Source organism: Lampetra planeri, chromosome 53 (assembly GCF_965212315.1).
Source record: "Lampetra planeri chromosome 53, kcLamPlan1.2.h2, whole genome shotgun sequence".
Lineage (NCBI taxonomy): Eukaryota > Metazoa > Chordata > Hyperoartia > Petromyzontiformes > Petromyzontidae > Lampetra > Lampetra planeri.
Window position 1 is genome coordinate 2,496,204 of NC_136159.1, and position 15,337 is coordinate 2,511,540.

Below are 15,337 nucleotides of genomic sequence, written 5' to 3' on the forward strand. Positions count from 1 at the left end.
GCAGGGCTTTGAATATGGAGCGAAGAGGGTGAGCATCTGGTTTACGTAGCAAGCAGTTTAATTGTAGATTTAAAAAAAAGTATAGCTGCCGCCGATGAATCTTTGTGGTTCTTACGTGACATCTTGGGTTAAGCGTTCACACACACACACCTACTCTCACTGCCGTGGTTAGCCGGGTCTTTTATTTGTTTTGCGAGTGGTGGCTACCACTCCTTAAGCTATACTATCACGACGTAGGAAGTTGTGTTTCCGTGGTTATTACACATGCAGTTATTCAGAGTGTTTGACACGGTCATTTTGGCTACGGACAACACTTTCTGTACACAGGGATTGCTTGTATCCGGAGCCCACTAATCCCAGACTCCCCATGAGAGCGGGAAGGGGGTGGGTAGGGGGATGGGGAGAGATTTTTCCGTAGCTCGGCCCAGGACGAAATGAATCCCCGAATGAGTGTGTGGAAAGCTATGCACAAAGACAAATGTATCCCGTATAGCCTTTAACCGGCTGTTGGGGGCAAGTGCTGTTAGCGAGCACCTACGAAGGCAGGCACGGCACAAGAGTGGGTGGGTGGCCAGCGCCACGCCCGGTCGCCTTTGTCTCCCTAGTGGCGACGTTTACACAGACTCATTCGAGGCGGAGTCGACCTAGGGGAGGCCCGGCACCGGGTCCGATAATAATCGTCAGCTGGCGTTGGCCGTGAGCGGGAGTCGAGCGCCAGCTCGCCGGGTGCGTATCGCAGGGTGCTAACTCGCCACCCTTACCGCCCCCCCACCCCCAGGGTGCGTTCGTGCCCCCCCCCCCCTTGGCCGTGCCCCCCCCCCTCCCCCCTTGGCCGTGCCCCCCCCCCCCCCTTGCCCCCCCCTTGCCCCCCCCCCCCTTGGCCGTGGCCATCTTCTCGTTGTCATTCAAACCGCGTGGCAGGTCTATCGGCCAAGCCGCCCGACGCGCGCGGGAGGAATTCCCCCGCGCGCGCGCGCACTCGACGGGAAATCTGCGGCATCCGCCCGCCCGCGTGGGGGGGGCGAGGGATTATGGTGGGATTATGTTCGACTCGTCGCCGGTACAGATCCACGGTTCCCCGAGCTCCCGTCGCTGGCTGCAGCCCTGAAACGTCGTCGCGGGGAATTCTCAGAGGGACGATAAAGGAGCAGCTCCGCAATGAGCCGCTCGCGCGACTGCCGCCGGTAGAGCGCGCTCGAGAGCGAGGGAGAGAGGGCCCAGCGAAGAGGGTGTTTTGGCCTACTCTTCCACGCCGGCCAGACGACTTTTATTTTTTTTTGTGAAGAGGTGGGAGCGGCCACACTTTTTACCCCACGCCAGGACGCGCTGCTTCAGCCCGGTATCCTCTGGCGGAATACGAACGAGACCGCTGTGCCGTATTCACGCTGTGATCAAAGTTAAACGTCGTCGGTCACTCGCACACGTCGCGGATTGTCGGACGCACCCATAATTTCTGCTTCCAAATACAAGGCTGAGTGGTGGGTGGGGGGGGGGGTGCGTCTTATAATCCGGTGGAGATGAGACGTGTAGCAACCTCCGAAATACTGCACGGATGTCTCCCCTGTGTCCGTACCGCCCTTGAGCTATCCACTGCTGGATGAAGGTCTCTTCCCCCCCCCAAACCCCACTCAGCGGTTTAGTGTGACCGTACGGCGGCGTCCTCGTCACCACGCCGCTGTCAAAGCGGATTGATTGATGAGAAGCTCCGCTCCAGTGAAGAAACCCCCGTGCCACTGATGATGGCCATGACCACCCGGGGTGGTGGGGGGGTTGTCGAACTGGGGTGGGCGGTCGGGTTTGTTGCGGCGCGCTAGAGGTCGGCAACCAAGATCACGAGAGAAGGAGACACTTTCGAATTTGATAAAACAAACCCCCCTAAAATATTTCAAGAGCCGCAATGCATGTGACTAGATTACGTCACGCAGCGGTCCTCGCGGAGCCCCCCACGGCTGCAGGAGACGAGGGTTTCGCGACCCCCCCCCCCCCGTTGTAGCGGAAATGCGCTAACCGCTGCGCCACCGTCCCCCCCCGCCCCCCCCCCCCCCACTGACGCGACAATTTTTTTGTTTGTCGTAAAACAAAAAAAACCACGCACAACAAAATGCATCGGATGTGATGTTGATACAAGCGACTGATTCGCGCGGCCTGTGCACCAATTAACTGTGTTTATCCTTGCGGAGCGCAGGGGTTAGAGAGCCCCAGGTGAATGGCACTCGCTCTGCCGACGAGCGGTTGAGCAGTCGATGCCCGTTTCAGTTCCATGTGTTAGGTGTAGCCCTGTGAGCCATGCGGCTCTTGACTCGGGTGCAACCGCGACAAACAAAAACATGAACAAGGAACATCTTGAAGTGACTGCGCGCAACAGAACAATTCACTTTGCCGCGCGCAACTTGCGAGAGAGAGGAACTTTGCTCGTCGGAGCGTTCATTCATTCATTCACTCCTCGCTCGCCCGCCCAGCAGTGGAGGTGGGGGTCTCGCTCTGCGAAGCGCGATTCGTTACCACGTGCATCCCTGACGATCGTGATTTTGCCGTCCTCTGCCGTCTACCCACTGCTGGTTGAAAGCTGCCGTGCGCCAGTGCGGATTGGAGGAGTGGAGAATGTCTCTACCGTACTTATTTTAAGGTCGATTGTACCTAGGGGAGGGCCCACGACCGGTTCGGATACCGCTCGCCACGGATGATGGACGTGCCCAGGTGTCGAACTCGGGTTCGGAGCAGTGAGCTGACCATTTTGCTCCGTCTCAAATAATCGATACAATGAATATAGCCATTGCTAACAAGCGACTGACAGCTGTACAATTGCTGTTGGCTGTATCAGTCTGTGGATCCTTATCGGTGTACTTTAGGCTCGTACATACAATGCATTGCATGGAGAGTGTCATGCTGCAAACACACTATTGCAATTTCCTCCACAGCGAAACGAAATCAAACCGACTGCAATGGAGCAATACCAAGTTAAGGTTGTTTTTTTTTCAGAAGCATAATATGTATTTATACCGGAGGAATCCGCACCTCCGATTATCACGGTTGGCTACGTACGAAATAAGTGCGAAACAAGTTCAACATGCATATAATGGGATGAAGCTCTCTTTTCCGCAGACGTCCAGTAGTTTCACAAATATCCAGTAGGGACATCTTTCACATGACACGTCGCTCTCATCCGCGACCAAACTCCACGTCTTCCATGCAAAGGTGCATCACACGTTGACGTCCTGCACACGATTTTACATCAGCACCAATGTCTCGCGTTACAGCCAATCACCAATGCGCATGTCAATCGCGAGTAAAGGCAATTGCAATATGCAGCATACACCACCGGTCCCGCGGACGTGTCTAGGACAATAGCATTACTATTTCTTGCAAGACATCATTAAATCAATATGCTTTGCTCAGGTTACATTCACATGCCCGATATACACGTTGCGTTCTGCAGAGCAACTGTATTATTATGGCTCATGCGCAAAGGTCTTCTGTTTAGCCATATACTTACAGGCTGCCGGTACAAGCGCTGCTAACGAGCATATTAAGGGTAACACGCCACACTCGGCCGCCTTTGTCTCTTCAGTGGTGACGTCTACGCACGGCACGGAGTAATGCTCATTTTGAGAGTCGGTCGACCTCGTGAATGCAACTCTTTCCCCACCCCCCGATAGGATCGGTATGAACCTGCCACTGAAGGCAACTTTTTCCCCAAACATTAATTTTACAAACAATGCACGTAGCGACATCCCGACGTGCCACCAGCAATTCAAGTCCGCATTAAACCAACAATGTCAACGGGCCGATGCGAGTGAGTGAGTGAGCGAGCGAGCGAGCGAGACGCAACTTACCTGGGTCCTTTTTTTATTTGTTAAAAATGACAAAGCCACTTTTCGGAATTGCTCTTGGAATCCACCGCTTCTCTATAAACGTTCGTGCAAAACTGCACGGGTGGTCTCAGCCGTCGAGATTAGGGGAACTTCAACGCACAGCGTTGAAGACGATGCTGCTTGCCGCTGCTGGTAATCGGAGTTGCTGCTGGCCGCTGGCTGTGGGGAGACGATGGAAGGGGGCTTGGTTCAGAAGCAGACTCGCTGCTGCTCGCAAGCCTCCTAGCCACTGCGCCGTGCCGAAGCTGCCACCGCGATGTATACCGGCTGCCCTTTAGCCAGGGTAAGAGGGGCGGGGCGTTTCTCCCTGCCTTGCTGGGGGGGGGGGTGTGGGCTCATCGCGCGCCGTTGTGCGCGTCTGTGTGTGTGTGTGGCACGAGTCTGCGTGCGTGTCTGTGTGTGTGTGTGGCACGAGTCTGCGTGCGCGTCTGTGTGTGTGTGTGTGGCACGAGTCTGCGTGCGTGTCTGTGGGGAGCGGTGGTGTAGCGGTCAGCGCGCTGCGATGACGAACCCGGCAGAGGTCCGAGTTCGATTTCCGCTCGCGGTCCAACGCCGGTGACGATTATCTGCGCCGGATCTGGGCCTCCCTTAGGTCGACTCGGCCACAAATGAGTACCTGGTGCGGTGTGTGTAAACATCGCACACTGGGGAGACAAAGGCGGTCGGGCGTGGTGTTGGCCACCCACCCCCTCGTGTGCCGTGCTGGCCTTCATAGGTGCTCGCTAACAGAACTTGCCCCAACAGTCTGTGCCAATAGATATTATCTGCGCAAACGTGTCAATGATGTATTCACCCAAACACTGCTTTTTGTGTGTTAGTTTTTTGTCCTTCCTCGCACCTCCGATTAGCAGGGTTGGCTACGTACGGTGCAAAAGAAGTTCCACATACAAGGGGCGATATGAATTGGCGAGACGTATTAATGGATGGTGGAGCGGTGGTACAGTGGTTAGCGCACTGCGCAATGGGCCTGAATCTTACCTGGGTAAAATTCCTGGTCACGACTAACATCAGTGTCGAATTACAGTAGCATGTCTAAACCAGCCCTACCCCCTGTCCTGACACCTACCCTTTTCACCATGCTGCTCTGACCAGAGAGGTGAAGTATGGTCAAACATACCACAACGCCCACCAGCAGTGGATTGACAAGAGCTAAATAATGAAACGATGACATTGTAAGTGTGCTATACCTGTGCACGCAGTACCTGTGAATTTCTTTTAAAAAAACACTTGTTTTTATGCGTCCGAAATAACGGCATCGTTTGTTTTTCGTCATGTTTAAACAAACTATTGCTCTGTGTGTGTGAGCGTGTGTAGGTGTCTGTGTGAATACGGGTTATGTCACTGATGTTCTATCACCGCCCAAATTTATTTGCAACAGGCGGGCACTGTCCCGTATTTGTTCATGTCACGCGTGTGTTGGGTTGGGTTAAAACATTTTTTTTTACTTGGTCGGCAGTGTGCGATATTTCAAGTTCTGCATTACGCAAAAATAAAAACACGAAGCAGTTTTGTAACGGAAAGATTTGTGCGTCAAAAAAGATCACGTTCACGCACCAGCTCACAACCGGGGACCCTCTGATATTTTGTTTAAAGCCTTAATATTCTCGCTCGGGGTAATGGGACGCCAAAAAAACGTTGGTGTTTTCGTCTTTTTTAAAAATTATTATTCAGTGAAAATTTTCCACGTTTTGATTGGAACAGCCACGGAATCGCCCGTTGGCACACTGCGTATAATTTGTGTGGAGCGGCGGTGCAGCAATTAGCGCACTGTGCCTGGACCCGAGTTCGATTCCCGCTCACGGCCAACACCAGTGACGGTTATCTGAACGGGTTCTGGGCCTCCCCTAGGTCGAATCAGCCTCAAATCGAGTACCCGGTGCTGTGTATAAACATCGCACACTGGGAGACAAAGGCGGTCGGGCGTGGTGTTGGCCAACCCATCCCCTCGTGTGCCATTCCGGTCTTCATAGGAGCTCGCTGACAGCACTTGCCTCCAACAGTCTGTTCAGGCTAATGGGGGCGTGGTGGGGGGGGGATCTTTGTCTTTGTAATTTGTGCAGAAATTTGCTGTGCATATTGTCGATGACATGTTCCCTGGATGCTGCCGCGGTGTTGACGGCTGCCACGCTGGTGAGTCCACCTGGGATTCAGTGGTCGAGCAAGATGACTCAAAGGACAAAGGCGGTGGAGACGGGTGAAGCTCCAAACCCGCTCGACTCTTAGATGGCCGGTAGATGGCAGTACAGCAAGTGGGTTCAATAGCTCATCTGTGCGGAATATTGCGTGTTGCCCACATCCATCGCAAAGGGATTGATGAAAGATGTCAACAATAATAATACTTAATAATAATAATAAACACTCGGTGAGGCTTTCCTGAATAACACCACCTTGCTGTATATTACGACGGAATCCACCAAGTCTTCTGAAGGGGTAGCGGAAATACAATGTTCCAGGGTGGTATGTACGGGTGGAATTGGCGCGAAAATATGCAAACGTTTAAATATCACTCGCCTCTCTTGGTAGCTGCGCCCGGGAGTCGAACCCATGGGAGCCACGTTTCGTAGCGCAGTGCGCTAACCACGGCGCCTTGTCAATATCGGAGGGCCGGCTCATTCACTGCTCAGGGCTCTTGACACAGACGCGAGCCACGCGAGCCACGCGAGCAACCGAGGAGCGAGGACGTGACCCTTCAGAACGGCCCCAGCGACGAGATGAACATTAATGGGCTAAGATTGAAAAAAAAAGAAATGAAATTAAGTCACTGGATGGTTTTGTTAATCACCGCCATCAATCGAAATTAACTGCCCCATTGATTTATAGGTCGCGTAATTATTAAGGGTTACCATTGCCAATTCATTTGCGCCCACATTTCTTATCTTCACACGGTGTTCTTATCTCGACGACTTGGCCCTTTTTTGTTACGAGAAAGGGCGGCCTCATGGAATTTGACACGCCTCATCATCATCATGATCATCTGTCTGCTTCGGATTTGTAGGCAATTTTAATTAAATCTTCCGTAGTGTAATAACGCGGGATTCGAGATGAAATGCGCCCTGCGAAATTAGTGCATTTGAGGGCGTGAAATTGTCATCGTGAGACCCAGAACCGAGCTGCTCTTTAAACAGACGAGATGACACACGCGTCGGCAATGAACTCATCAAAAGTCCGTCCTGCTTATTCGTAAGAGCAAATCGGACGTCGGGACGGCGTCTGCCACGCCGTGATCGCAATCCGTCCGTCCCTCGACATCCCTGCACGCTCATCGATCTCCCCCGGGCATCATTTCCAATGCGAACGATCATATCAGCGGCTCTCGCAACGGCCAACGTGAAACGAGAACCGCATTCTCGGTTCCTACTGAACGTCGAAAGGGGCTTTGTCACGCGTGGCGCGGTGGCGAGGAGACGTTTCTCTTCTTCGTCCGGTTACGCAGGAGGTTCGTTGGTTCGATCCCGGGACCCTGACGATGCCTGTTGTGCATCTGGAGTCTGCGCGAGTTCTTTCCATCCCCGTGGTGGTCGCGTCGATGTGTCTCTGGGGTCCTCCTCCGGCTTTGCTCGCCTCCACATTGAAAATCAGAACGCGCGTTTAGATTATTTGGCTGCTGCTACTGTACATTCCCACGTGTGATGATGCTGATGATAGCAGACACTTCGACGAGCGATCACGCGTGGCCAGGTCGCCTCTGAAAAAGCGCCAATATAGCTCCGTTTGCTTTACTTGGTAAAAATAAAAAAAAATAGTTGAGTGAAGATTGACTGCCTTTCAGGGTTGTTCCAAATGAACTGATTCGAACTGAACTCTCAATGTCCAGCAGCAGCATCAACCTCGACGCAGTCGCGCTGCCAGCGATCCAGGCGGGAGACGTCCAGAAAAGCCGCCGGGCACAAATCGCCGCGGCTCAAGACCCCGATTCTCCAAATCGTATCCCGACCGCGCGGCTCTGAACTCGCGACTGATATTTCACACACGCAGCAGATGTGGCCAGGCGGCACGATGGTTTGACCTCGAGGACTGACGAAGTATCGATTTACATCGATTTATAAGCGCGGCGACGTACGCACGTAGCCACGTGTGTAAGGATCAATGCTGTTGATTTGTATGTGTTGAATCTAACGGCAGTCGTATAGCTATTTGAGTGGCGAGGCAGTTCGACCCGAAGGCATGTGGGACTCGGCACTGGGCCTTTGAAGAGGGGGACAATGTGATATTGAGAAGAGTTGGGGGGGGGGGCAGTTAAATTACTTGCGCCAGCGCCCATACAAATCACGTGAACGTCACTGCGTCATGGGTTCATGCCAGTCCTGCAGCTATTGGGGCGCCACAGTGGCTAGGAGATGTTAACTACCTCGCCTGGTCTACAGGAGAGCGTGGGTTCGATCCCGACTCCTGACGCCTGCTGCTGTATATTTGGAGTTTGCGTGTCTCTCTCTCTCTCTCCTCGTGGTCGCGTGGATTTTTTTCCGGGCCCTCCGGGTTTCCCCCTCCACATTTAGAATCAGGATGCGTTTAGAATACTTGGCTGCTATACATTTCCACATGAAACGCCACTTTGTTGAGCTATCACTTGTGGCCAGATCGCTTCTCAAAGAGAGCCACACATCTCAGGGGGCCTTACCCATAAATACATAGTACATTGCGGTTCACGACCATCCAAAGACTAATAGCCGTTACCGGAATAATCGAAAGGCTATAGCCTGCATCACAGCAATGAAGTGAACTTCATTGGCGTTAATCCCTTTCAGCCCGAGCGAGAGCACCTCTCCTGGTGGCTCGCAGCACGCGCTAGAAAGTCCAAGCCGCCTCGTGTGGCTCAACTCGATCTGTCATTGCTGTGAGGGCCGATGCAATGCGTCAACGGTGAGCACCTTGAGGAGGGACTGACCCCTGCCATGGGAATGTGGAATTTACACCAGTGGTTCAGGGCCCCATGCAGGAGAGACACTGATATAATCAATGAGATCTTTTTTGCCAGTATCAAAATGATGACTAGCTTCAGCCGAGCTGTGAATGCTTGCATTGCCTTGTACTGTTCGCTTTTTGGCGTCCTCTGGTCTAACACCGGCGAGGCGAGGTCATAAAGACTTTTGACTTTTAAACAACTTTTATTGCCGTCAGCAGCAAACTTCTTTTTTGTGTTTCGTTTGTTGTCCTTCCCCCGCGCCTCCGATTAGCACGGTTGGCTACGTACGGTGCGAAGGAAGTTCAGCTTAAATGCAATTGAAACATATTGAGTCCGCTATTACTACGACTCTCTGCCTTAATGTGCTGTCAACCTCGCGTGCTCTCAAATGTGCTCCGGCTTGCTTTGATGTCCCGGCGCGGAAGTTAAAACAATGGGGAACTTTCCTGAAATCCTCTGGCCTCTGTCCACGCAGCAGTAAAAATGGGAACACATTAGTCGGTCTGCAGGTCGCGTGCGGTGGGGTAAAGTGTGGGTACACCCACCAATTCAAAGACGTGGAAAATGAGGCCACATAACTCTCTTGCAGAGGGGCTCTCTAGATCTCCCTCGAGTGGGTGAGGGCCTTTTGCAAGCAGTGGAGTGAGAAATTGCAGGGGCTGCACTTTTGTCCCCTTTGTAAACTGTTGTGCAAGCGATATTTATTGAAGTTGTGCAAAATGTATTTTTCAAACGAGGAAACATCACAATCTGGCGCGCTGGGTGTAATTGGCACCTTTCAAGTCTCAATTTGTGTGGTTGTTGTGCCATTCAGCCAGCCCTGTGTCTGCCACGTTATCGCTCGAGAAAACGCGCCTTAAATATTTGTTTGAAGAGAATAATTGAACATCCCCATGGAGACACTGGGAAGAAGCAGTCTTGGAGCACAGAGCCAGCCAAACGGAAGTAGTAAAATATTGGCAATGTTTACCCATCCTGGGGTCACGGTGCTAAAATGATAAAATGTGCCCCCGTTTTTTATCCCTCAAACTTACCCCTTAAATCGTGCCCCGCTGCGGTCAGTTTGGGTTCCGCTCACTTGCCGCCCTCGTGAGTTTGACTAATTAGTTGCAGGCGAAGACTACACGGGGTGCACTGCACTGCACTGCTCAGCTGGAGGGACTGCACCGCCCTTTTCGCCTGGTATACAGGAGGTCGTGGGCTCGATCCCGACCCTGACGATGCCTGACGATGCCTGCTGTATATTTGGAGTTTGCATGGCTCTCTCTCTTATCATTATCATCACAGTGGCGAGATGTTAATTACCTCGCCTGGTACACAGAAGGTCGTGGGCTCGATCCCGACCCTGACGATGCCTGCTGTATATTTAGAGTTTGCATTTTCTTATGATCATCATCATCATCACAGTGGCTATGAGATGTTAACTACCTCGCCTGGTATACAGGAGGTCGTGGGCTCGATCCTGACCCTGACGATGCCTGTTGTATATTTGGAGTTTGCATGGCCATCTCTCTTATCATCATCTTCACAGTGGCGTGATGTTAACTACCTCGCCTGGTATACAGGAGGTCGTGGGCTCGATCCCGACCCTGACGATGCCTGCTGTATATCTGGAGTTTGCATGGCTCTCTCTCTTATCATCATCATCATCATCATCGCAGCGGCGAGATGTTAACGACCTCGCCTGGTATACAGGAGGTCGTGGGTTCGATACCCACCTTGACGCCTGCTGCTGTATATTTGGAGTTTGCATGTCTCGCTCTCCCCGTGGTCTCGTGGATTTTTGTATCCGGGTCCTCAGGGTTTTCCCCATCCACATTGAGAATCAACGTGCGTTCAGACGATTTGCCTGCTAAAGATTTCCACGTGATAAGCCACTTCGCTGAGCCATCATTTGTAATGGTAAGGTCGCTTCTGAAAAATCATCTAATAGCTCAGTAGGACTTACCTGGAAATATATAAATATCAAAAAATATTTTACTAGTTTTTTTTTTAATAACCGAGACCCACGCAAAATCCCATCGAAGGTCAAACTCGTTCACCAAGAGCGCGCGCATCCTGGCAAAGGCCCCCGACGTCTCTCTCGGGGCACCGAGCCAGCTCTGTGGATGCTCTGGGGTTGAAGTGGCAGTGCGTGGGTGATTCTCAGTCAGCTCGTGTTCGCTTCGGGACACGACGAGCCGTGCGGAACCACTGCGGACGCGCGTGTGTTCTCGCCCCCCTCCCCTTTCTCCGAGGTGGGTCTCACACAGCGGCTGTTTCTGTCGTCTGCGCACTGTGTGTGTCCCCACGCGGCAAGGCGGTGGTTTTATGATATTTCTTTTTGTGGTTTGGAACCAGTGGTGGGAATTCCACATTTATTTGAAGGAAGGAAGGGGGGTGGGGGGGGGAGGGGACAGCAGATCCATAGGGAACCACTGACTTCCCGCAGCGTGGTACAATTGTTTTGCGTAAAAAAATTACATTGGGTCATGATTTCTGAATTGCCAAATAGCGATGGGCGTGAAATTGGCCATGCTGTAATTCAATACGTATACGTCAATAATACAACACTTGATCCTGATCTGAGCCTTTTCTTTCTTGCCCAGCTATAACCTTCTGAAGGAAGGCATTGTAGTCCGACTAGAAAACAATCGAGAGAGACACAACGCTCGCGTCAGTAGCTCACGGGAAATGTTCGTCGACGGTGACATCGAGACAGGTCCTACGCGTCTCCTTCCAGGTCTGGCCCCTCCTGGAATGTGTTCAGGAGCGGTGCGCAGTTAAATTAAATTAACGGGAGATTTCTTCTGAATGTATTCCACGGTGGCGAGACGTTAACTACCTCGCCGGGTATGCAGGAGTGCGTGGGTTCAATCGCGACCCTGACGCCTGCTGCTGTATATTTCGAGTTCGCGTGTCTCTCTCCCCGTGGTCACGTGGATTTTTCTCCGGGTCCTCCGGGTTTTCCCCTCCACATTGAGAAACACGCGTTCGGAGTTGTTGGCTGCTGTGCATTTCCACACGATAATAAGCCACTTCGTTAAGCTGTCATTCGTTTGACAGCCAGGTTGCTTCTGAAAAAGGGCTACATAGCTCGGTGGGGGCCTTACCTGGTAAAATAAAAAAATATTCAAGCGCGAATACATGAAAAATAACCAACCCCCGTTGATAACCGCAAACACAAACAAATAAAATTCCATCAACTGCTTCATTTCATGGCCAAATATTTGGAATAGGCAGAAGAACGGCCCTGGCGTTGGTGTCGCCGTTGTCTTGAAGTGACCTCAGGGTTGGATAGGTGAAGCACGGGGAAATGAAAACTGCGTCGGGCCATGCGTCTCTCGCGTAATGAGGTGTCAGCAGGAAGCAGTGCAGCGAGGCGGGTTTCTATTTTACATTTGTCTCTCTCTATCAATTTGACTCCAATTCAGCAAACTTCTCGCAGAGCCGTTCAGCGAAATCTCCAATATTGGGCACCAACCTACGGAAGGAGAGGTCACAGAGCTTGTACTGAAACTCATCCAAGTTGACCCCTTCACCAAACGAGGGTATCGTAGATTTCACACACACACGCGCGCGCGTGCCCTGCTATCGGGGAAGGAACTTCCTGCATGAAGATACAACCAATTATTGTTGGTATTATTATCATCATCATCATTCAGATGGTTCAAGTGGAATGATGATGATGATGATGATGTTATTATCATGCGGAGAGATAAAGTTGGCGAGTTAAACGAACAATTAAAACTCGGTAACCGATCCGAGGCCCAGTAACTTGCTCCACTTGAACCAGAAGCGTAATGAGCGTGGGGGCAGGGGTTGCCTTGGCTCCCCCCCCCACCCCTCCCCTGGTGGCCAAAGCTACGAGTCGGGGTCCCCTGAACAACCACCGCGGGATATGTTTTCAACAAAAGTGTAAAAGAACAAAACACGAATTAAAAACGCGGTTTAAATTAACATAAATTCGAGCGTTCCTCGTTTTTTTTCATGCAATTAGGGCAGCCACGTAATGCTGAAAATAGGCACGACGGAGCTTTAGTGGCTGCATTTTGTCAAGACGGAGCGCCCCTACAGCGTAAAATATTCGAAACCGTGAGCTTAATGATGCGATTAGCTAAGAGGAGCCGTGATATATAATTGCCGAGGAGCGACTGTGCGAGTCAAATCAAATATTGGGGCCCCACCGGACCAATTGCCGCACCTCCTGAGCTGATAATATTGTTACGTCACTGACGTGAACACGTGGTTAGGTCACTGGTGGCCGCTGGAATTCCAATTGAACCCTTGACCCCAAGCGGTGCTGGGTCAATACTCAGCCACCCCAAATCATCCGGTCACCTCTAGGGAGCAAATATTTGACAGGCCATCCGTGCGGAACGTTGAATATTCCCACTGAAGAGATTTCCAGCAGAGCAAAATGCTCCCAGGAAGTGTTTGCATTGAAATAGGATGTGTTGAGTAAAGCTAAAAACCAAATATATTAGACGAAACAAATCAAAGTGTTTCTCAAATGAGCAATACGACAGTGCTCATCACTGTTGGTGACGATGAACCAGCAGTGGAAATTCCACGTTCTCATGGCAAGGAGTCGGACTATCCATCAGACAACTGCTATTGATTTGCCACACAACAACACACGAGGAATGATAGACTGAGTTGACCCCTGAACAGGTAGTGGTGAGTCCAGAGTGGCGCCTCGCCAGTCAATTCCATGCACAGCATAACCATTAATAACAGCATCAATGAATTATTCATTGCCTTTTGTAAAATAAGCCAGACGCCCACTGAGATTAATTATTTCCTTAAAAATGTAATCCCTCGTACACGAAGTCGCACGGGGCGGGGGGGGGGGGCAATTATCTCGCAACAGTTGCGGAGAGATTTTAAATGTTGGAAGTTGAACTCAGGCGGTGGCAACATCGTGGCTTTCATCTGGCAGGTGCCGTCACGACTACACTGGGCCACAGATGATAGCTCAACAAAGTGGCTTGTCACGTGACCATTTATCGCGTGATGTTGATTCTAAATGTGAATGGAAAAACCAAAGGGCACGGACAGAAATCCACGCGACTACGGGGAGAACATACACATTGTAAATGTACATGCGTCAGGTTCGGGATCGAACCCACGACCTCCTTCATACCGCCACTGCGGTCCCCTTTGTATCAAGAGGACTGCAGAACTTGGACAATTGTTGGTATGGCCGGTTCGCTGCCCTGCCGCTGCCCAGCTTGTATGTGGTTCGTCAGCGATTGTAATATGCGGCATATATAAAACTCAACGTTATTACTTGTATAATTGTAATTATTATTATTATCATACAAAAATCTCCGATCTTCACGGTTGGCTACGTACGATGCGAAAGAACCTCACCATACATACACGCAGAGTGTGGCAGCACAGCGTTCATTGGAGATCGTACGACACACACACGACACGCAACCACCTTTGTCTCTCCCGAGAGATTGGTGGTGAATATCTGCGCCACGCGTACCCTTGGTGGTCTGGTGCAGGCTCCTGTCAGGTCGAGATAACGACCACTGTTGGTGTTCATGGCTCAGAATGAAATTTTAGTCTCTGGGAATGTGCAGTTCAGTGAACGCACGCGCACGCACACACACACGCGTATTGACACACATACACGCACATGCATGTAAAGAAAAATATTCCCCCGTACAGTCTTTAATAGACTGTTGGGGCAAGAGCTGTTAGCGAGCACCTATGACGGTCGGCACGGCACGCGAGGGGGTGGGTGGCCAGCAACACGCCCGGCCGCCTTTGTCTCCCCAGTGGCGATGTTTACACACTGCACTCGCTACTCATCTGTGGCGGATTCGACCGAGGGAAGGCCCAGGACCGGTTCAGATAATCGTCACCGGTGTTGGCCGTGAGCGGGAATCAAACTCGGGTCGCCGGGTTCGAGCGCAGCGTAGCGCTAACCACTACACCACCGCTCCCCACATGCACGTGCACACACACACACACGCACCCACCCACCCACACACCCACCCACACACACCCACCCACACACACCCACACACACACCCACACACCCGCACACACACACCCACCCACACATACACCCACACACACATATACCCACACACACACCCACACACCCACACACACACCCACACACACACCCACACACACACAAATACCCTAGCGACGCGGCTCGATAGAACCTAAGTCAGACTCAGAAATTAATTCCTTTTCATTAAACTTCCTCTGTTGTCCCAACACGGATCCCTGAACATAAACACACACACGCACACACACACGTGCGCACACACACACACACGCGCGCGCGCACACACACACGTACACGCGCTGTACGTTTTTTGAGCAGCACGTGCAAAAGTCGTGAGCCAAATTGCATGACGCGCACGTGCAAACGCTCGCAATAACAATAGCGTAAGGCATCTTATTTAAACCAACACGATAGAGCGACGTCTTCCCTTCAACCTGCAGATGAGGATGAGTGTGGAGACTCATGCCTCTGTGTCAGTGGTTCTCACGCTTTTTGTTCTGCCCCCCCCCCCCACAAATCAAGTCCCCCACGCCAACTTCCTAGTAAAAA